The sequence below is a fragment of the Maylandia zebra genome, linkage group LG6 (genome assembly GCF_041146795.1).
Source record: "Maylandia zebra isolate NMK-2024a linkage group LG6, Mzebra_GT3a, whole genome shotgun sequence".
Classification (NCBI taxonomy): Eukaryota; Metazoa; Chordata; class Actinopteri; order Cichliformes; family Cichlidae; genus Maylandia; species Maylandia zebra.
Window position 1 is genome coordinate 19642496 of NC_135172.1, and position 10124 is coordinate 19652619.

Here is a 10124-nt window from a genome sequence, read left to right on the forward strand (position 1 = left end):
AAGTGGATTATGTAATAGCGAAACGGTGCGGTTTTAGTGCAAAGGTGTGAGGTTTCTTTAGTGCAAAACGTGTCTGTTAAGATAGGTGAAATGTCGGGGTTTTTGGGAGACGGGAAGAGAGTCTCTAAGTAATACGTCTAAGTAATAAGTCTTTAATCTTTACCACTCTGTTGGCTCCCCCAATACAACAGACATCAATCGGGACTAAATGGGGAAGTATTTTGAAAAAGCTCGCTTTTATCTATAGCAGTAATATTTCCGAGAGGCTGTTTTTCAGTGACACATCTCTGTGGTTTCTCTGTGAACTCCTGAACTTCAAGCCTACCTCTCGGTTTCCCCTCTCGCTTTGACTGTGACATGATAAGCACAGTTCAGCCAGGAGAACAAACGTGTCCCAAGAGCACAGTAAGCACAGGAACATGCTCATACACGCCACCATCTCCACCTCCTCAGACACTGATGCACGCTTTTTAGGGTCCCACTGAGTACTGCACGATGACACATGAAAACACAGCCTTCCTGCAGGACAGCAGCTGCAGAGGACATGAAAGTTTCTTGCACACGAATGAGCCCAATCTGTGCATACTTGTGCCGCAGACTCTGAATTGACCATGAGGGCCAAGGGGAAGTAACCCATTATCTGATCAGATCTGAATAAGTCACAAAAGCGACAAAAGCGCGATATCTTATCTGAATGATAAGTAAACTTTAAACAGTCTTTTTTTAAACAGTCAGAGCTCGTAGATGTTATTAGAGATCCTCGAAAATATGAAATATAAGTTGAAAAACGCCACAAAGTGTCCAAAGGGTGACCACAGGCTTATTAGTGTAATAATTTGCTCAAACATACAATGACGGCTTAAATATACTTAACACTGGCAGAAAACGGGCTTAGATTTTTGTTGTTGTTTTTTTCATTATATTTTAAAAAGTGTAGTAAGGAGGAGGGAGGAGGACTAGATTATCTTGAAGACAGGCGGAGGGAAACGTTCAGAGCGGAGGAGGCTTCTGGCGCAGGTGACGTCACGGCGCTGGCGACAGAATGTCTGAGCGAGGCGGGAGCGAGCCGCACGTGAATAAATCTGGGAAAACAGTGCGAGCGGGGAGGGTGGGTGGAGGTGGGGGGTGTAAGGGAGGGAGGAAGGGACGGCGAGGATGATCGTGATGATGATAATGAGAAGGGATAGGAGGAAGGGTCCCCAAAATTTGTTTTATTTGCTAGAGGATTCCCCTCACACACGCACACACAGGGCAGCAGCACATTCATTAGACCTCATACATTTATAGTCCTATTAGGGAGAAAAGCCTACTGAGTTTTTACAGACTCTATGGGGCTTCATCGAATTTTATCTCATTAGAAGAGCAAAATTTAACCTCTAATATTCCAATTAAGGTAATTTAACTTTTATATTCGCATATCACGCTTTCAGATTTTTACACTGCTGCTTCCTAGTGCTCTGCTCTCTGGTGAAAAGCGGGCCCTGAACCAAAGTACCTTGCTTCATAATATCTCTGAGAGTGGAAACAAAAAGTGGAAACAATTCCACTTTGTTACACATGACAGCTCAGCTCATAAAATATTAGTCATTGTTACAAGCTTCCCAGACAGCTTAATGTGGTCAAATGGATCTCCACCTCGACAAGCGACCTTAACAAAAAGAAACAAATGAACAATGTAAAGAACACATTTCAAGTTTACAGGTTTTATGCTCTATTACAGACAACTCCAGTACTCCAGAGCTACAAAACTGACAGCTAAGACAGGGTTAAGCAACACCTGCCTATATTTTGCTTTATATTTTTTAGCATTGCAATGATATTGTCTATAAATGAATATGAAGCGCCTTGAGGCGACTTTTGTTGTGATTTGGCGCTATATAAATAAAATTGAAATTGGAAATTGAAATAAATGTATAGATTTCAGAAGTTAGAATATTTTAAAGCCTTTTCAACACTGATAGGAGTATAATCTTCTTTGTCACTGGCCTGTGATCTAAAAACACTCACATGCCCCCCATGCCCCTGAATCATATTTGGGAACCACTGGATGCAACGGTAAGGGAAAAAAAAAGATGTTACAGATCCTCAAAAGATTTGCTGGCAAATTTAATTATTTAACAGACGAGTATCGGCCATCTTCTTTTTTATACAGCAAAAATGCAAATACTTGCATTTCTGGAGCGGTGGCTAACATGAAGCAAATTACATTTCAGGTCATACAAATTCACTCATGCAGTCGCTGGAAACAAGATTATGTGAGCAATAAAAATACAAATCAATTACAGTTGCTTATTTACCGTGCTTATGTGCTTATTATTGTATCAGTGGCAAGGAAACTACCCAAAAGTTTATACAGAGGGTTCCTCATCATTGTAATGATGACAGTAGATACTGTAATGGCTGCAACTCACTTTGCTTTTTCCTTTTATGTGAGACGTACAGTGCTCATGCATATTCTGAACAGAGCGGTTTCCTGTTCTTACACTGGCTCTGTAGTGGCAAGGACTCAGCGTGGATTAAATTAGACGATATCTCTTGTGGAGCCATCACACAGCAGGACACCAACCGCGGATGGAGACGAGGAAAGAGCAACAGAGGGGTCAGCCCTTTCCCAGTTCTCTTGATTGTCATGCATGTGAATTCAGCCTTAGGTCTGCTGAATTTGCACGAATAAACACACCATGAATCTAAATCCACCACCAGACATGGAGGAGATATATATGTTCATGAAAACCCCGTGAATGGTCTTGCTTCAGTTTAGCTGTGTTTAAAATGCATCTGAAAACATCAAACACACTTTGATCTCTGTTCACAGCAGTTTGGAGACATGAAGTGGCCACTTCACGGATAACAAACCAACCTTTTGTTGTGGTATAATGGACCTGCCAGTCTCCACTGGTGTTCAAGAGGCACAAAGGTGATAAGAGTTTGTAAATGTTTGCTGCATTGTCGTGGTCAGGTTTTCTTTTGTTCTAACTGACTCTGAGAAGGAGAATTTTACCTACTGTGAGCTCCTTTGAGGTCAGACACCTTAGATGGAGACTATAAATATGGATGAATAAGAATAGGATGCGGGCAGATAAATGCAAAGAGCAACTTTCATTGAAGTACTTTTTTGTCATTTATCTCCAAGTCTGTTATGCTGATATTTAGCATATGGTTTACTTATTAACCTAAATAAACTTGTTGGCATTATGAGAAAGGGTCTGCCGCCTAGTGAAACGACTGTGCTGCATGTGATTGTTTAGATAAGGAGATTTAGCTCGTTAAAATCTACAGTACTGTGCAAAAATGTCGAGCAACCGCTTATTTCTTTATATTTTACTGTGAAAATGGCAAACATACATGAAAATACAGTATAACAATGTATGTAAGGGGGAAAAAAACTTTTAACCTGACTTAAAAGTGTCAATATTTGGTTTGACCAGCTTTATTTTTCAATGTACCCTGAACTCTTTTAGACAAGCTTTCTTCAGGAATAGTTCTTCAGGCTGCTTAAAGGACATTCAAAACTCTTCTTTGGATGTTGTCTGCCTTTTGTTCTGTTTGCTGTCAAGATGATCCCACAATGCTTCAATAATGTTCAGGTCCAGGCTCCGGGGAGGCCAATCCATGACTGATAGTGTGACATTATGTGTTTTTCTATCGAGATATGCTTTTGCTTAACTGACAGTGGGGTTGGAATCACTTTCATGCTGAAAAGTGACACTATTGTCAGCCAGGTGGTTTTAAGACGGCGCTGAATGTTGAGTTAATATCTAACAGTACTTTTATATGGTCATATTTGCATAATGTTGATAAGATCACCACTGGCTGACATGCAGACCCAAACCACAACATAGCCTCCATTATGGTTTATAGATACCTTTAGAACAGGGGTAGGCAACCTTTCTGATGGCGAGTGCCATTTAAAATGTCCTAGAAGTCAGTGTGCCATATGATTGCATTAGCAATAAATTTAATAACACTCTATATGAACAGTTACACACTATATAGAACCACTTTATATAATTATATTTGTTCGCAGATGTTGGCAGCTATCAGCGAATAGTTATCAGCTATTTTGAAACAAAAAAAGACATTTTTATCCATAACAAGAACTCCATAACAGCAAATGAACAGTACAACAGAACAAATGCTATTTATGGTCTCCTCACAACAATGATAAGAAAAATAAACTAAGCCAATATGGCATGTCTGTTAATACAGAGACACACATGTTAATGTGATCTCTGGTCTCCCACTCAGAGACACAGGTCTCCGAGTGTCCAGCATTCAGACGGCTACCTGAGGACACCTCGTCATGTGAGAGAAAATCTGCTCACACAGACATGTAAAGCCAAATACTGTCAATAAGGCCTCTGCAATGTTCTGAAGACAGTTAAACTTGTCAGGTAGTGATGTCCAGCAGGTGAAAATGCAAGCTCCATGAACACTCACAGCTGTGGATTCCAGCATTAACTCAGCCAGTTAATGCGAGACAAATCTAGCTGCTCATTAAAGATTTCTGGTTTGATCAGAAAATAAAACATTGGTCCATATACCTGAAAGTCCCAATTTGCGATGTGCACCGCTGGCGCGGCCATTTATTTTTTGATGCACCTTCTCAGATTAATTCACTGCGTGTCGTGCCCAGGGCTGGACTGGGACAAAAAATCAGCCCAGCAAACCTCAGCTGATACTAGAAATTAATATTAAATAAATTCTAACAACAGCTGATCAAGCTTAAACGTGCTGCTGTTGTTTAACGCGACATCTGCTGGTTTCCTCTTTCTGGCGCAAAGTGGGCGATAAAGAAACAAGAGAGAAAAGCCGATCAGCTGATCATTGATCAGTTTCATGATTAAAGTAGCAACAGGAGAGAGAGGGGAGAGAATGAGAGAAGAAGAGGCAGCTGTGCGGAGTAACAACAGAATAACTCCAGCTTTGTGCCTTTTTTTTACATTCTAGCTGAAGTCCGGGACAAACTGCGTCCCCTCTCAGCTCAACACGAAACGGGTAATAATTTCTCTGAATGTGGACGATTCCGTCTTTTTATGGACGGTTGGCAACTCTACTAACTAACCTTATGAATAAAATAAAGTTCACTATCAGTAACATCATAGCACCCACCCAGCTGTATAGAAACTCCATCATGCTAGCTAGTTCGCAGTACGAGTTATTGCAACTGACTGTAAAAAGTCAGCATAACGAAAATAAACTCCACCTAAACTTGGTTTATATCTGACCCAGATAGACTGCAGGTCATAACTTCTTACCTGAAGTTCAGTTCACCTGACACTCGGACCGGCGGCCGCCTCGGGTCTCTCCTCCTCCTGCCTCCCCTTTCCCTCATCCACCTGCTGGCCTCCACCACTTGTTAATGTTACTGAATCTGTGGAAGCTCCACCATAGCCACCACCAAACAACTGAGTTATTTTTACACACCAGCCAGCATCTGGCCAATCCACCACCTTTCATTGTTTATACTGTTACAAAAAATAAAAAATAAAAATCATCGGGCCACCGGGCAGTCCAGCTATGGTCGTGCCATCAGTTAACCCTTTGCATGCCAACTGTGGCACGCGTGCCTAGGGTTGCTGACCCCTGCTTTAGAAACTCATGGTTGTACTCTCTCCTGACCTCCTCTGTACATGCATGCAAACTTTCAAATTTGGATTCATCACTCCATGAGACCTGTTGCCACTGATTTTCAGTCACATTCTTGTGTAACGTGGCATACCTCAGCTTTTTCTTCTTGTTTCCCTTGCATAAGAATGGCTTCTTGACAGCCACCCTTGCATCAACTGAAAAAATTCTTAAAATTCTGCTTATTGGAAGCAAAATGTAAAGACATGAATGGTGGCTCAAGAATTTTTTCACAAAACTGTACACAAGCAGCATAGACAGATCTGCAGTGTGAACGTAGCCAAAGTGACCTGGGTCGGATTTGAAAAAATCGGATTTGTGCTGTTCAAACCGTCATACCATGATCGGATATGGGTCGCATAGGGTCAACAAAGTCGGACTTGATGCGCCTACAGTGTGAATGTAAGCCTAAGAGAAAAAAGGGGATAACAGAGGGCACATGCAATGGCAAAACCACATGTTGACAAAGACAAACAAAAGACAAATATCAGATGTGATCATTAAACAGAATTTCTTTAGGCGCATAACTGCAACAATAGCCAGGTTTAACTTCCCTACCCTTGCATGTAGGCTCATTTCCTACATGCATTTATTTAAATAAAATTTCTCAACCCGTCACTTTTGAAGCTCAGTTCTATTGTCCGGTGCAGAAATCACAAGGGTCTAAAAGAAGAGCTCTTGCTCTCGAAATAGTCAAATACTCATCTGCTACCTCAGGCCAAAACAGGACAAGAACTACAAGGCCAACATGCTGCCTTTAAAATGTGTAGACAGGACATTAACATTTAAACCACTTAGTAGTAGGCTGTATTAGGTCAGGGTTCACACAGAGCCATTTAGAAACCTTGGAGAGCTGCCTGTCTCTAACCAGGCGGAGGAAGAGTGGATTCATGGGTTAGGATTGATTACAACATTAGCTCCACAGACTTCCATGAATTAGTGCGTGGTCAAAAGGCTTAATGATGACTGACACACAGGCGTAGATGACACTCCTTCACACATGAAATTCATTTTGCCATCCGAGGGCTCTTGGCAGGCCCCATCAAATTTTTTGCAGTAACGTAAGGCATGGCAGCAGTGCATCGGGCCAGCTCACATTTCAAACGGGTGGCTCATCTGGTGCAGCTTTTTTGCAAGTCCTTCTAGAAATAATGTCCAGGGTGGTAATATTTGAATGCTGTCTCCAGGGGCACTTAGCTTACCTCTCCTACCTTCACTGCACAGAGACAGAGGGTGCACCAATCAGAGGGTGGCACTCCCCGAAGCCCTACTAGCTTTTCATTTTAAGGTCAAGATGTCCTCTAACATGCCCTGAGGTTTTTCGATGAGCATGCTCAGCAGATACGTACCTCATCTGACACTCAGAGGTCTTTTAGAGGTTTGATCTTTGGTCCTTTCATCAGACAATGCTGTAGTTCTAATCTAAACCCACTGTGTAAAATGACACTGTTCCTGCAACCCCCAACCCTCACCATTCACACTTACATACACACACACATCCAATTTTGTTCACCCACGACAAAGAGATTCCCTGGGCTCAGTGTGGAGGGTGGTCTGCCCTGGTTTATTGAGTCGAAGTGTCAGAGTCTGACAGCAGCTGTCACGGTCACTTGTTAGCTGGGACAGTTAACCCTTGATAGCACAGTTGTCAGATGCAGCACATTGTGCTGGGTGGTGACATGTTGAACTTCACCCAGCTGCTGACACAAGTTTATCTGGGGCTGGGCACTTTGATGTGCTCAGAAGTTTGGTCCTTTATGCACTAATCATGTATGTTTTATGGAAAAATGTACAGGTTTTCTTTCTATTTGGAAAGATGTAAAAGTCGAGGTAAGTTTGAGATGCTAAATTGCCTTCTGCTTGAGATTTAAATGGATTCACATACAGTCCAATTCAATTTTATTTATATAGTGCTACATCACAACAACAGATGACTCAAGGCGTTTTATACTATAAGGTAAAGACCCTACAATAATACAAAGAAAACAGAGAAAATCCCCAAAATCATATGACCTCATGTGAGCAAGCACTTTGGCGACAGTGGGAAGGAAAAACTCCATTTAACAGGAAGAAACCGCCAGCCGAACCAGGCTCAGGGAGGGGCGGCCATCTGCCAAGACCAGTTGGCAGTTAATGGATGAAGACAGGACAAAGACATGCTGTGGAAGAGAGGCAGAGATTAATAATACCAAATTACAAGGTGTATAAACACATAGTGAGTGAGAAACACTGAAGAAGAAACACTAAATGCATCATGGGAATCTCCCAGCAGCTTCTACCGATTGCACCGTAACTAAGGAAGGATTCAAGGTCACCTGGTCCAGCACTAACTATATGCTTTAGCAAAAAGGGAAGTTTTAAGCCTGATCTTAAAGGTAGAGATAGTGTCTGTCTCCTGAATCCAAACTGGAAGCTGGTTCCACAGAAGAGGGGCCTGAAAACTGAAGGCTCTGCCTCCTATTCTAAGCCTGCAGTCCGAGAGCGAAGTGCTCTAATGGGGTGATATGGTACTATAAGGTCATTAAGATAAGATGGGGCCTGATTATTCAACCTTGTATGTGAGGAGCAGGATTTTAAATTTGATTATGGATTTAACAGGGAGCCAATGAAGCCAATATAGGAGAAATGTATTCTCTCTTTCTAGTCCCTGTCAGTACTCTTGCTGCAGCATCGAGAAACTCCCTTTTAAACCTGCCAGCAGAACAGGGCTCAGGTAAGGGCGGTCATCGACCAGTTGGGGGTGAGGGGAGGAAGACAGGACAAAGACAAGCTGTGGACGAGAGCCAGAGATGAATAATAACTAATGGTTAAATGCAGAGAGGTGTATAGAGACATAATGAGTGAAGAAGAAACACTAAGTGCAAGGCCCCAGATGTCATGGTCCTGGGTCTGTGACCCAGCGTTTATGAGTCAATAATATGAGTTTAAGATTCTGTTCTAGGTTTTGGTTCTTGTAAAGTTTGTCAAGTCAAGTCAAGTCAAGTTGGCTTTATTGTCACTTCAACCATATACAGTTTAACAGTACACAGTGAGGCGAAACAACGTTCCTCCAGGAACCAAGGTGCTACATGCAACATAAATTTACAACATAATTTAACAGAAAAACTCTAAACTAGCTAACTAAGAGGCCTAGTTAGCTGGCTAGCAGAGACAAGACAGACTGACCTAACATAAATTACAACATAAATTAACAAAAAACGATCTAACTATCTAAGGATGACTTTGTGTGTCTCAGGCTCTGTCTGCATTTTTTGCATTTTTCATGTTGTATTGTGATAGTCACTTGTCCTGTGTGCATCATGTTCATTTTTGCTTCCCCTTGTTCCATTAAGCGTATCCGGTTCAGCTGTGTTCCCATGTGTCTCCACTTTAAACACCTGCCTGTGTATATTTGTCTGAGTCTCCGTCTGTCCCCTGTCAGAGCATCTGTTATGGTCCCATTATGCATTATCTGTTTAGTTCATGTCCCCTGATGCCCACCTTGGCATCTCCCTGTTCTGTGTCATACCCAGTTCAGGTTTTCGTTAGTTCCCGTTTATGTTTTGGACTTTTGCCTTTGTTTTGGACCAGTTTCACAACCTCAACAAAAGTGCTTGCTTTCTGTTAAACCTCCGTCTGCTTCTGTGTCAGCATTTGTCTGTCTCTGTGTGTTAGCCCTGCAACTTCCCTGCTGGCAACATGCACACTTGGAATGCCACAACCAACTGATGAGTAAATAAGTAATTACACATTACACATTTTATAAACATCTGATCATGTATCAGAAAGAAAGAAAAAATCTGATTTCAGCCAGGTGTTACCTTTAGCATGCACTGGGATGATTCACAGCTATGTGTGAAATAGCTGTGATGAGAGTCAACACCTCAAAGTCTGCGGCCATGGTTCTCTACTAAAAAAAACAGAGCAATGTTGTTATGGTGACGAGAGAGCTGAGACCAAAGATGAAGGTTCTTTAGATCCATGTTCAGTTCCTTACCCTTGGTCATTATATCTGGGTAAAATCTACGAGGATAAGGTTGTGAATACAAGTGACCGCAGTGAGTTTCCTTCATATGGTGGCTAAGCTTTGCCTTAGAGATCGTCTCATCTGGCCTCAGAATGCCTGGGACACCCCAGGAGAAATTTGAAAGTGTTACTGGGGAGAACACTTTCCCCACTTAGCCTGCTGCTCCTGCAACCCAACTTCAGATAAGAGAATGATAATGGATGTAGACTAGATGGATTGATCTTTGAAGTACCTGAGTAACATGCTGCTTTGAGTGAGACAAAATATAAGTGGATGAAATAATTTAATAACTCAACACACATTTATTAGATTTACCCTGAACTTTACTCCTGCCAAAGGAATTTCCACATTTTCTGAAACAAAAATATATTCCTAATGATAAAATAGTCACCAAAAATATGAGGGTAGTCATACATCAGCACACAATATTACACAGTGACACACACAAACCTAACTGATTTGATCCAGTAATTTCCAGTAATACAACACA